This window comes from Chrysoperla carnea, chromosome 3, assembly GCF_905475395.1.
Source record: "Chrysoperla carnea chromosome 3, inChrCarn1.1, whole genome shotgun sequence".
Taxonomy (NCBI): Eukaryota; Metazoa; Arthropoda; class Insecta; order Neuroptera; family Chrysopidae; genus Chrysoperla; species Chrysoperla carnea.
The window spans coordinates 12824212-12839148 of NC_058339.1; the positions used below are offsets into that span (position 1 = coordinate 12824212).

General features: G+C 29.3%; 1 protein-coding gene across 1 annotated transcript in view; it reads left to right on the forward strand.

The window, feature by feature from the left end:
- LOC123295865 (discoidin domain-containing receptor 2-like) overlaps nt 1-14937 on the forward strand; it is a 470079-nt gene that overhangs the window by 141843 nt on the left and 313299 nt on the right. The window lies entirely within an intron of this gene.

Consider the following 14937-nt stretch of genomic DNA (forward strand, 5'->3'; position numbering starts at 1 on the left):
AAGGGATATCAGAAAGTATTTTAATGGAAAAGACAAGGGAAATAAAGGCTACCGATTTTCAAATGATAAAAGGATTACCTAGTGATGCTATAGGATTTCAAATATAATCGAAAAACAGTTGTTTCCCAACTTCATAGAGACATTCAATAATTGGTGGACGCGCAATGAAATAAGTATTGTTTAATATCTGACTATGTACTTCTCATTTATTTGCGCTCCCACCATTATATACATATATGTTACATGCTACATATGTTACAGGAAAAGTTGATTATAAGTAAGAGTTAACTCTTCTTAGGCAGAGTAAACTCTTACTAAAAATATCAGTAAGAGTTGATTTAAAATTAGTAAACACACTTTTCCTAGGAAGAGTTAGCTGTGCCTGCTATAGATTAGTAAAAGTTGATTTCCTAGGAAGTTGGACAGAGATATATTTTGTGTTGTGATAGGGCGATTGTTTTGGTTGATTTCTTGCTTGTTGAAAGTTGAAATTTTACTTAAAATGTAACATTTTGAACAAAAATTACAGCTTAGTGAAAGTTTGGTGTCCTACAAGTAGTATTTATTGACACGGTCCACCTGTTAACACGGTAACTCAAAAACACTTGTTCTATTATTTAGTATTATTTAGTAGTTCTAACTTGTTCTATTATTATTAGTTTTTTAAACTTTTCTATGCACATATTATTATGGGTTTTACGTTTCTCATTTGTGTTTTTTTAGCTGGTAATCTATCCCAAGGCACTGAGAGTATACTTTATCTAGCTATAGTTAACTATTACCAGTACACATTGATCAAATTTCAACACTGTTCGGTTTTAATCAACTTTTACTGAAAAGACCAGTAGCAGTTGACTTTATTTAGGAAGAGTCAACTGTTACTGGATGATCAACTTTTCTTGTAACATATGCATAAATTGACTCGTGTGAAAGAGACAAAAACAAAGGTTCATTACCCTAGTTGCATAAAAGATTTTTGAAAGTTTCAGTAAAATATGATAACAAACAAAATGGTGAATAAAATGTAATTATAATTTTTTTTCCCAACTATATATCTACATAACCTCTCCTAGAAATTCACAATCACAACATACATACAATGCAGTAAACAGTAGTCACACATACACAAATGGTCGGCTATTTTATAATTATTGTTATAATTAAACAAAGCACATACATTATTAATAAACAGTATATATTATATACAATATGTACATATATAGCAACAATTGTTTTATAATTTCAATTTAAATTTGCAATTTGAATAAATAATTCATTCATATTTAACAAAAAAAAAATATAAATAAATAAACAAATTTTGTTTTTATACCATGTATATATGTAATATATATCATAGTATATAAAGTTTAGTCCCAAGTTTGTAACGCTTAAAAATATTGATGCTACGAAAGAAATGTTGATATAGCTATTCGTAAAATCACCTAATTAGTCAATTTCTGGTTGTCTGTCTGTCCATCTGTCGTTCGTCTGTCTGTCTGTCAACACGATAACTCAAAAACGAAAAGACATATCAAGCTGAAATAATAACGTGCTCAGGACGTAAACAGTGAGGTCGAGTTCGTAAAGGAGCAACATGGGTCAGTTGGATCTTGGGTCCGCAAGACTCATCTTGTAAACCGTTGGAGATAGAACAAAAGTTTAAATGTAAAAAATGTTACTTATAAAAAAAATAAGCAACTTTTGTTTGAAACATTTTTTCGTAAACATCACTGTTTACCCGTGAGAGCGCAAATTATACGCAAATTGTATAGTATGTATTATATGGGAATATCAGTTATGTATGTGTGCCATGTATGTATGTGTAATGTGACAGAGTAGTCAACAATGTTTATAAATGGTGTTTCAACAATTAACTCACTCAATTGTTTGTTTTCACTTGTTTTTTTTTTTTTAATTTTTTTTTCTTTTCTAATTAAAAACAGTTGAATAAACAAATTTTATTTAAAAATAAATGTAGAGAAAAAAAGATGGAAGAAAATTTCACATTCACAAAATAATAATTTGTATGTAGATATAAATAAAATAATGTTTGTGTATTTAATTGTTGACAAAGGAACCAAATGGGTATATTGCGGAATAAAACGTTAATGATACAAATCAGTTGTAGGGTGGCATTTTTTGGTGGTATGTGTATATCTCGTTATCGGTCGACAATAGGCATTAAGTACATATTGATTCTGTTTTCAAAGATTTGTACAATTTTTTTTATAGATATGAGAGTTTAAGCACAGCGCCATATTCAATATTGGTATTGGTAGAGACTCCTCTACGACTCTATCATAGGGAATAATCCTGATCTCGAATTAGTAATATTATTGTGAAGCCCACAAGCTTGCCAGGAATGGCACAATGCTGTCGGACACAAGCATCAATAAATATCCAGGAGTTTCATTTGCGAACTGCAAGTTGTTCCTCAAAGAGAATATTTTAAAATAGGCCAATCTTAGATGGAAGGAGGAACGTAGTTGTGGTACTACAAGACAGATATGGTTTGAGTACAATCGTAGGCGTTCCGAAGATCTTATATTACTTCCAAAGGTCTCTGTTAATAAAGTTGTTGCGGCTATCGCAGGACACTAGTTGGGCGGCAGTCATGCTGATCGCCTGGATCTGGCAGTGTGTTACGACTACTGTAGAAGCTGTCACAGTGGTGAGGATGAGGAGACTGTGTCTCATCTTCTCTGTCACTGCTGGGCTCTTGCCATGAGACGACGGCCTTTTATAGCCAGCCTCTCTTTGATGATCTCTCCGACCGAAAGTCCGTAGACGTCAAAGCACTCCTGCTGTACTTAAACTGCTCCAAATCTAGCCCTTTTTCGGTATTACTACGGACACTATGGTCTAAGTGTATCCCAGCCCAGAACAGCCACCCTTACCTAAGCTATCCCACTTGAAGAAGCACATTTTGAAGATCTGAAGCACATCTGAAACTTTACCGTTGCTTATACAACCTGGCGTTTCTTATAAACTGATAACCATTTTTAATCGTGTCACCTTTCACCTTTTACATTTAATTCCAGCCATGCATAGTAGTATCTTCATTTTATTAGCCTGGCTACCTACTACTCTTATTCTTCTATTACTGAGATATTTTCTCAAATCTCTCTTGATACTTACCTTGACTTTGCCACAAGATTTTTTACAATCATAATATACTCAAGCATGTAGACGGGAAAATAGAATTAAATTTATGTAATACCTATTACTACCAGATAGTATTGTACAAATAATGATTAAATAATAAACGAAAGCAAATATTTTTATGTTTTGATTTTATTGCTATTTAATTGATATTCCATCTCTGTTTAATTAGATTTCTTTTATATGATAAACAATATTTATGTATTTATAAAATGATTTTATATCTTTTTTAACTATAATGTACATAATATATATGGATACACGTAGGTATTTTTTTATTTGTGGATGTGTATATTCGTTTGAATTTTAGTTTATGTGTGGAAATGGATAATTTATGTTTAATACCAGTTATTATTTTCAAATTTTTTCGGACTAATGACCATTCATTATTAAAATTTTTTTATGCATAGATAACATAAAATGTTAATATACCCAATCAATATTTAACTTTATTGGTATTGAAAGCTTTTTGTTGTAGTTAAAATAATTTTAAAAAGTTTTTTCATCAATAAAAACGTAATCTGTCTAATAATAAAGTTATCAAGTGAAGATAAGTTATTTGGTTTTACTAATTAGGTTTTCTCATGAATTCCATTGTCAGAACTGGATATAATTGAATTGAGATCACACGGGAAGCGCTAGCTTTCAAAATCATCAAAATTGGTTCACCCAGTCGAATGTTATGAGGTTACAAACATAAAAAAAATACAGTCGAATTGAGAACCTCCCTTTTTTTTGAATTTTAAGTCGGTTAAAAATATTAGAGCACGACCTATATCAAACAAACGAACGTACACGAACAGGTCGAAAAACTTTCAAAGTTAATACTTTTTGCTTACACCTTTACGCTCGTGATGAAAGAAACTCGCACCATTTCTGAAGAAATTGAGATAGGTCCTTCAGAAATGACCTGAAAAACTCCTATACCTAGCATTTGAAAGCCAACCAATTGTCAGATTCGGAAAATAGCTTTAAAAGCCCGTATTATCACTAATATTCTTCTAAACTTTCAATAAAATTAATTAATTCCCTAAAAGCTAAATTAAATTATAGATATATTTAATCAATTTTGAAGCAAGTTTATTAGCTTATATAACAATTTTACATTTTTATGAAAGCTAGTTAATTTAAGATAAAGATAATAAAATTGTAATAAGACTTTTCTTAATATAATAATTTATTTATAACAAGTATTACATGAAGTGAAATAGAACACACAATTCATTTTCACACACAACTGAAATGAAACTAGAAAATAATAATCACTAGCATAAAATAAAATGTATGGAAGCAAAAAAAAAAAAAAAATAAAATAAAATTCGAAAACTAGAACGGGAATTGCTTTTGTGTTGTTAATAGTGGTACGTATGTACAGCCACATTCACATATACTTAGTATTATTATTATTACAGTAGTAGTGTGTAAGCAAAATCACTGTAAAATAACCGCACAGTTTTGTATTGGAACAAACTTTGGCGTTTTGCCAACAATATACCAATATACCACTTAATATGTCATAGAACACAGTATTATACACTGAACTGTATTATAGGTACATATTATACGATGTTCTTCTCACAAATTTAATACACTAAATTAGATCGAGGTTTCAACAGAAAAAAAGTAACAAGTAAAATCTACAAAATTTAAAAAACCCCCGACAAAATTTTCGGGTACGGAACCATAAGCCCCCACTTGAAACATATCGAAGGACACTCTTTAATAAATTACCTTTTTTCTAAAGGGCATTTCCAAACTGATACGATTTTGAATTTCATCGTCAATTTTTTAGCTTTTTCGGGTACGGAGACCTATAGTGGCACTTGAAACAAAGCTTAAAACAGTCTCCATTAAATAACCTTTCACGCGAAACAAAAACAATCAAAATCGGTTCATCCGTTTAGCCACTCTGATGACACAGACACACAGACTGACACACACACATAGCGGCCAAACTTATAACAACCCTTTTTTAATTCGGGTGTTAAAAAAAGTAACAAATTAAATTTAGCACTTTTAAACTAGCACTTGAAACATAGCTAGGAACATTATTTCTTAAATTATATTTCAAGCAAAACAAAAGAATCATAGTCTGTTTATCCGGTCAAGAACTACGATGCCACAGAGTGACATACCTCACAAAGAGTCGCAAAAAAACAGGCTATGTAGCTCCAGATTCTCTACATAAAAATTAATTAAAAATGTTCTGTAACTTTTTGCAGATTTCATGATTTTTTAACAATTAGTGTTTATGGAATTAGATTTTGATATATAGGGTTCGTTATTTTTCTTGAAATGGTTCCAGAATTCGAAAAAAAACTTAGCGAGCGTATTTATATTTATAAAACTTGAGTACAGTGGGCATATAATTATAAAATTTATTTTGTAAATCTGTATAACAGGATATAACAAAAGACTATTTCACACACGATATCACGATTATAGTGTCATAATGGTTGTAAGAAACTTGAGAAAATATTGCATGAGTCAATTAAATAATATTTTTTTTGTAGGTCATTCACATGTAGGATAACACCAAATACCTGAAGGTTATAGTTTTTTTTTTAATTAGACTTTTCTTCTTCTTAAAAGGAGTACTGTAGGTTACAAATTATTATTAAAAATTTCTATAATCGTGTTTCGTCTTCATCATATAAAATAATCTAAACTAGGACTTACAAAATTTTGGTATAGGTGTCCATAAATCTACTTAATGAGTCCATTTTCGGTTGTCTGTCTGTCTGTCTGTCTGCCCGTATGTCATCACAAAACTCAAAAACGAAAAAAGATATCATGTTTAAATTCTTACAGCGTGCTAAGGACGTAACAATTTAGTGCTCAGGACGTGAGGTTGAGTTCACAAAGGAGCAACTTAGGTCAATTGGGTATGCATCCCCAGGGCCCATCCTGTAAACCGTTAGAGATAGAACAAAATTCTAAATGTAAAAAATGTTCCATATAAAAAAATAAACAACTTTTCAAAAAATAAACAAGTCCTTGAAAAATTAGAATTGAAAAATTATTAATAATAAGCAACTGAGGTAGCAGGGAAGTTGTAGCATAGCACACATTCTGTCCATACTTTTTTTATCCATAGTCTAATGTTGTTCTCGTATTCAGTTGGTCCTACCCTTATACACGGGGGGTGATTCCTACAGCTTTCAAGTTTTTTGTATGCACCTGGTAAAATACAAAAGTATTTCTTCAAAATGGATAAATAATTCACTTACCAATATTTAGAAATTTACTAAGAAGTTATCGTTCCAAAATACTGATTTATAAAAAAAAAAAAAAATTCTTAAAGCAATGGGCGTACTTTCTTTATTTGCGATAAGAAAATGAGATTGTAACAATTGCTATTGGAACACTGACTACTATCAATTACATAATTTAAAATGTGCTGTTAAGTGGAATAACTGCTTGCACATTGTATGTATAAATGTATATATATACAAAACATACAAAGAATGTAAATTAATAATTATGGCAGTAGAAATGTGTCGGGTAATCATATAATTTAAACTAATGTCACATTTATTTTATACAAACACCAACCAAACCATTTTAATATGAAAATTATTTGAAAACTTTCTTACAACAAAATGAAATTGTTCAAGGAAAATTAAAGCTGCCTACACAATATGGATACATGCATTTAACGGGTGATTCAATTTGTCTTTTATGTAAAAATAGAAACTACATAGATTCATCAAGTTCCAGAACAAAAACTTTTTTCCCGATTTTCTCAATTTTTTCAAAGGGGTACTCCTTAAAAAAATTGATAAAATCGAAAATTTCGATAAAACTCAGTATATAAGGTAGTTTTGACCCAAAAAGTACAAAAATCGGGTACATTTGTTGACTGATCGAATAGTTTTTAAAATACGGACTAAAATCGATCCAAATAGTGTGATATTTCAGAAACTCTGCTTCCAATCATTAAATTAACCGGATTTTTATACTTTTTGGATCAAAATTACCCCATCCACCGACTTTCATCAAATTCCAAAACAAAATGTTTTTTGCGTTTTCTCGATTTTTTTCAGAGGGCTTTTTCCTCGATTTTTTTTCATTTTTTTCAATTTTTTCAACTTTTCTCGAATACTTAATTATTGTGTCTATTTAATCATAAGGACATTTATTTTGAATCATCTGTTAAAACTGTAACTCTTTGTATACTGTAAGAAACAAATATATATTTGATAAAATTAAATTACTTTTCACAATTTAAAAAATCTTAAATCGGTATTTAAAGAAATTTCAACAACTTTTCAAATTGTTTTAATATTGTATATTGATTAGTGGAAATGAGAAAATTCAGTAAAATTTTATAACAATGATATTGACATTTCTACTTACATTTTATGTTATGTTATATGAAGGCTGATTAAATTCTATAAAGTATATTGTGAATAGGTTTTTGTTTCTGTTTCTAGTAGGTTAGGTTAGGTTATATTGGGTATCCACGAAGGACATACTTAGACTATAGATATATAATCTTCTTTTCATATTATAGATATAAGCCAGCATACCGTTTTTAGACTTACAGCAACAGGTCAATTTATGTGGGCGTGGTTCTAAGGTAGTATAACTATATTAGAAAGGGACTATATTCAGAGACCTGCCCATCCTTTTTGAATTATTAGTTATCAATTTTTTTTGTCCCGCCAGTTTAAAATTGATTTATATTCGCTATTTTCATATTTTAAGAAAATATAATCGTTTCTTCGTCACTGTAGTCTTTGGCTTGCTACTCTGAAATTTTCCAATTTCTAACTTGGAACACTGGTAATAAATTATAATTATTATTTTCGCGAGTATTTAGCTATATAGTGTTAACTGTAAAGAATACGAACACGATTGAATTGTAATACATTGGATAAAGAAAAAACAGTGTATAAGAAATATTTGATATTGTATGGAAAAAAACACACATATATATATAATACTAGAATATTACCCGCCCACCTGGCTGAAGTTGAAAGTAGAGACCACCGCGTTATTGTCTTCACCTCCCTTGCTCTCACTTATCCCCCTTCCATGACACTCATACAGTTTTCAGTTAAAAGAAAAAATAAAATGCATTCATTGACTATATCAAAAAACCCTAGTGGGGCAGATGGCCATTAATTGTATCTCGTTTTCCCTTTACAATAATTTTTATAATTTATACTTTGCAATCATGGCCATAGATAACGCGGTTAAATGCAAGAAATAATTGAATTTCTATTATATCTTCACAAATTATAGTTCATTTGTTATTCTGATTTATGAGCTATATTATTGTTAAGTTTCATTTGAATCTATTGAGTAGTTTTCGTGTAAGAGCGTAACAAACATACAAACAAACTAACTTTCACATTTATAATATAATAGGGATACACTTGTAACAGTTGTATGTAATGATATTATCAGAAAAAAAATCGAGAAGAATTCAAGCAAGCAATTTCCTTTTCCCGTTATATATTATTATACGACTTTTAAAGATAAACAATATTGATAAGAATGCGAAAACATAGTTAGTAACTTTTAACATCTAGATGATTGTTCAATTTTGATAAACTTAATCTTGATACAGCTTTTTGATAATCGACTGTCGAATACATGTTACTTTCAAAAAAAAAAAAAAAAAATCGAATCTTTTTTAAACATTTTATATGTGTCTATTATTATTTTTTATCGAGTACAAACCATTGTTAAGGATTAATTAAATATTGATTTTAAAGAATTCCATAGGTCACACAAATATTTACTCCTTTTTCCAAGGTGTTATGTAACACATGTTTTGAGATGTTTAAACGCAATCCTTTTGGCGCTCTTTGTGGATGAGGCATTAATATATGAGCTGTCTTTTTATGACAGTTCAATATACTGTTTACTACAGGTGTAATACCAACGTATGTAGTAATTATAGTATATATCAATGGTAATACCATACAAAATATACGTAATTATTACCATTCAGTATGTGAACAAGTCTGACAAGCCACATACTATGACGTCTCGTCCGTTTTGAAATTTGAATTTCTGTCACTGAATTTGAACTTTTATTAATTAATTTTAAGTAATTAAAAAGATATTGATTACTAAAATAATGGTTTAATTCAAATGTCCAGGCAATAAAGTTACGGAAAAATATTTGAACCAAATTTAAATTTCATGAATATTCTTCCCTATTGGTTAGACTATCACGTATATAATACCAAAAAGCAGCACCTCCATTGGTGAAATTGTGACCTTGTCTGAACCAATTGATAAAAATGGATTAATAAACATAATTTGGAAAAAGAAAAACATTAATTAAAAAAAATTCTTGTAGAATTCCGATTCATTGAAGTCTGTTAAAAAATAATTTCATAAAAAATAATAAATTGTATTATCCCTACTCGTAATTGTAAGTGATTGAATAAGTATCCACTTATCGAATCAATAATATAATAATAATAGTACTTATATACATTTGATATAATTAAAAATCCATGAGATATATATATTTTTTTTATATAGAAATAATAATCTATTATTATTTATATTCCATTCATTTAATACCTAAAAAATTAATTTATAAATTTATTAATAAATTAATTGTTTATCAATGTTATTATATATCAATTGGGTTTTGAAAACATTTATTGAGTGCGTGTGTTACAAACTTCGATCCATATTTAATATTAACAACAATAATAACAGCAAAAGCTTTTAATTAAAATTTATAATGAAAATTCATTCTTCTCGATATTTTATACAATTAATTTCAATTGAAAATTAAATAAAAACAATATCAATGAAAAATTTTTAGGCGGTCAAGTGTGTTAGGTAAATATTGCATTTTAGGCTGCTCAAACGTTTTTAAATCCAAAATTTACCACTGCCATTTAACAATAAAGTCATTGATTATTTTTGAAATACCCTAAAAATTTTGAAAATTTTTAACATTTCTGTGGCTTGATTTATTTTCTTGTTTTAACAGGCTTTTATTAGCTTGGTTTTTGTCTATGTAACGGAATATTTGAACGTGTTTTCCACTTACTTAAAAACGACGGATTTAATTGGAACTTCGAACACTTATCAAGGACTAATAACAATACAATAATTTATTAAATTTGTTTGATTATACTGATCAGGATATTCAGAATTAACGATTTTTTCAGATAAAACTAAAAACAGAAAATCACTCTTTTATAGCTAGCTGAACTAAAGAGAAGAAAATAATTTCCATAAGTTAAAAAAAATACAAAGAGTATTTAAGAAAAAGCGTGGGGTGCTCTTTAAGATATTTTATAATGGCTCTACTTTTATCAGTATTTGCCAATGAAATATTTACAATAATTAAGATCTTCATGCCACGTTTTTCTTGCAATAAATCGATTTTTCTCACCTCTGTGTAAAAGCTGTCAAATGAAGAATGTCTTAGATCTCATGTTCATTGTGACAAACATGAGATCTTCTTTACTCTAGCTCCTTAGATTTGCAATATACTATTTTCTTAATCATTCTTTTTTGAACTTGTAGAAAGACGTTAGTGGTAAGAGACCTGGTCAAAACCTAAGGGAGAATCACAGAAGCACTTGTGTTGTAAAGGATAACGAAAAGCATAAAAGAAGTGGCAAAGAATAAATGGCAAGAATTTTTTGACATGTTGTCTACACGATTCATTCATAAATAAGTGCTATTTTTAGTTAATAGTCAAATGCGATTTATCTTCAGACCCAGTCTCTCAAATAAACGATCTAAAACTTACGGTCTCATTAAAAATATATATTTTACATGAAGAAAAATGTATATTTCTTTAAATATTTTCCACATAGGTATTTCTATTTACATTACCGACTCTGTAGGTCCTTTTATGAAGTTTCTTTCCTTTTCTGTTCAATTGTCTTTAATTTTCTCTTTTCTAGTCTTTATGTAATACTCAGTTTAAATTTAAATCCACGTTTGATATTTTGAATGCATTTAGAGACATTGATAAAATAATGAACTTATAAGTTTGCAATATCAACATAAGTCCGATATGAAACATGTATGTGATACATTTAGATGAGAATGAGCTTATACGGCTTTTTGACTCTATAACTAGTGCAAACAAACGAACATTGTAAATATTAAAGACATGCATATGCCATTTGCATCGTTTAGACCATTAAATTGAAACGTATTTAACCACAAACATGATGTCTCCTTAAAACAATGTTATTGAACTTAAAGATTGGATATCCACCCACGCTCACGTATCTTGTGTATTTTATATACAATTTTAGTTTGTTAATTGCATTTGATTGTAAATTCAAATCTCTTTTCTCAATTTACATAAAACTCACATTTATTTAAATTGTTTTAAATATCATTGATATTTTGGACACTTTTATTCTTTAACCCGCCAGCACTCGCGTCAATAGTTTGATAATGCTTGGGCGCGTGATGAGAAAAAATATTTTATATAAAAATTAATATACTTATTTAAAGGTTATGTATTACCGCTTTGCTAGGCAATTTATCCTTTTTAAAACAAAAACTATCACATTATAGCCCTCACTTATCCGCCCTTTTATGGTTTTTAATTTTTCCAGAAGTTTTGTCCATGATACTCTCTGACATTGTAACTTTCTATAGGTCCAATCATAAAATTAACCTAATTTTTATATTTTTTGGATCAAAATTACCCCATTCACTAAATCTCATCAAATTCCAAAACTAAAATTTTTTTTCCGATTTTCTCGATTTTTTCAAAGGGGTATTTAAAAAAATTGCAAAATATCGAAAAATTTTTTTTATCTCCTATTTCGATAAAACTCAGTTTATAAGGTAATTTTGACCCAAAAAGTACAAAAATCGGGTGTATTTTCTGACTGGTCGAATAGTTTTTGAGATACGGACACAAATCGATACAAATATTGCGATATCTCAGAAACTCTGCATCCAATCATTAAATTAACCAAATTTTCATACTTTTTGGATCAAAATTACCCCTCTTTCTTAATTTTTTCGAATTGGGTAAAACCAATGAATTTATGAAAAAAGGATGGGTTATAGGAGGTTATATTAAGTGGGGGCAAAAGAAGTGAATTAGTCTTTGTTAAAGATTCAAAATTGCCCACTAAGGCGGGTAGGTAAAGGTTAGTTTATTATATTTTAACATTACGGTACCTTCCGATGAGATAAAGTGTCGAAAATCACATAAGATCGGATTATAATATATATTATAATGTAATAGAAATTTGGTGGACGTGGTAAAAACTAAATTAATTTAGAAATGCTTTATTATTTCAAAAAACACTAATTACACTTAAAGGAAAAAGTATAGGTATGCATAAAAGTTGGATAAAAAAATCACAGATTAAAAGAGTTAAATTGAATACAATAAGCAGAAATTTCCAATTTTTATTAAAAAATTGTATGGATATACTTAAAAGATAGATATCATGAACCGATGAAAACTAATAAAAGTGATATCTATGAATGTAGTATGCATGTGTCTATGATGATCGAATTGAAATAGAATTTCTAGATGACAAAGACCTAATGAATTGCTGGATAATATGCTCTCATAGATATTACACAACACATACATACTTGTAAAATGAATAGTGGAATTACATTGGGCTAGTAGTTGTTAGCATCAGGCCCATAACGTGACGAAGCTAATTGAAGAGACAACTTTAATTAAATTATGTATGACGATATTACATAGGGAAAAGTGCCGTACCAAGGAATCAAATTTTTTATTTATATCGATCAAAACTCAGAAAAGGTATGTGATTTGAGCATTGAAAACCGTAAATATTTACCATTTTCTTGTAAAGGTATCCTCTTCTCAGAGGGTGCGGTAACAGCAGCAATGGCGTTTTTCATTCAACTAATGCCTGACAGGACTGTTTTTTGTACTTGGCTTAACATGGTAGCCTAGATGACGAAGAATAACCTAATTTTAAAATTAAGTGTCTCCCAATAACCCAATAACAATTGATCAATGGTATCGTACATTTTTTGATCCAAAGTACATGATGATGCGCTTTTCGATCTATATTTAACGTTTTGTTCAGAGTGGCCCAAAAGACATTGAGTTCATAGAAGGTACAGTTTGAAAAGGGGACCATCATGTTCCTAGGATCAAAAAAGTACTATTGAACGTAGATTGCTGTGACTAGAGGTGAAAAGCTCTATATTTTCGCTAGCTGTAAAATTCTTCATAACTGTAGTAAGATCGTTATGCAGATATAACTAAAGCGTGATTCAAGGTACATTGATCCTGTGGTACAATACTCAATAATATATTCGTCTTTATCCTTTCAGTACATTATTTTATATATTACTATTCTATGTTGTGTGTAGGTCTAGCCAACCATCTATCTCTCTATTTTGATAAAATTTCATCATACTGAAATAATAGTTTGATGGTCAGTCAGTGAATAATAGGTACTATTTAGTTTTAACTCTATCAAGCAGCTAGGCTAGCACAAGCTCAAACAAAACTATCACAAGCTTATTCTAACTTCTATATATTCTTGGAGCTTTTAATCAGTCTACCTACACTATTTACCTAGACTGTTTATACTGTTTATAACAGGGTGGTTCAAATTAATGTATCGAATAAAACACTTAAAAAAATCCATGCAGCAAAAAATGAATTATGCAATAAAATTTTTGATTTATGCATGTAAATAAGAATATCAAGAAGATCATAATCTAACCAAGCATCTTCGAAAACTTTGTACCTGATAGTTTTTTAGGAAAATTTATTTTAACAACCTGTCTGTTTATTTTATTTGTTAAAATTCGTTTCAGTCTCATGAACACGAGCGGAGGCATTTGTAAACGTCACACTTGTATTTATTTTTAACAAATGAAATTTTCTGAGAAATTATGTAATTAATTTTTTATGATTTATCATTTAGGTCATCTTGGCTATCCTACATGTAGAGGAGGGCTGTCGTCTGTTCATTCGCCTATTCCATAGGTTTTTCAGGCAGCAGCACAGGCTTTCTTGTCACTCGAAAGTGCAAATGTTATTGTAAATTTAGAACGATTATTTTCACTTGTCTAATATTTAAAAAAAATACATTTTAGTTTAATTATTCCATTTAATGAACACGGTCAACTTTTTGCAACCATTTCGGTGAATAATTTTACTTTTTTTAATTTTTGTTTTATAGTCTGATTAGACACTTTGATGTTGAATGAGTATGAAGATTAAAGCTGTATGAATTACTGACAGTTGGTGGTCCTTCATAGTGTGTTTTTAGTGTTTTTAAAATGTCTATAATAAATACACTTTATTAATGAGAATAAAAGCACCAAAAAATAAAAATTTCTAGGATTCACATTACCTTTACTTATACAGAATGTTCTGTAACGACTTCATTCGAACATCAGAGTTAACATTCGATCATCAAAATTACCAATATACCAAAGGAGAAGCCTCTTTTAATTTCGACTATTTGCATTAATTACTTCGAGGTGGCGTGACCAGATGCATGCCACATTTATGTCCAAACCATACATTATTGAAGGTATTTCTAAACTTTTGTTAAGATGTGAAGAACAAGAACTATTAATGTAATGGATCCTCGGAAATTAGCTGAAGTTTTCAAGTTTTCATATTTTCGGACAATAGATATTTCCTTTATTTTTGCATTTATTATCCCATTGTCTTTCTAAAAGAAAACGGATAACCTAACAAAAAAAACAGATATTCGTCACATTAAGCTGACCTCACATTACAATAGTTGTCGTAAATCAGAAATTGATAGACTAAGCATAATGAATTCTTTTACTTTT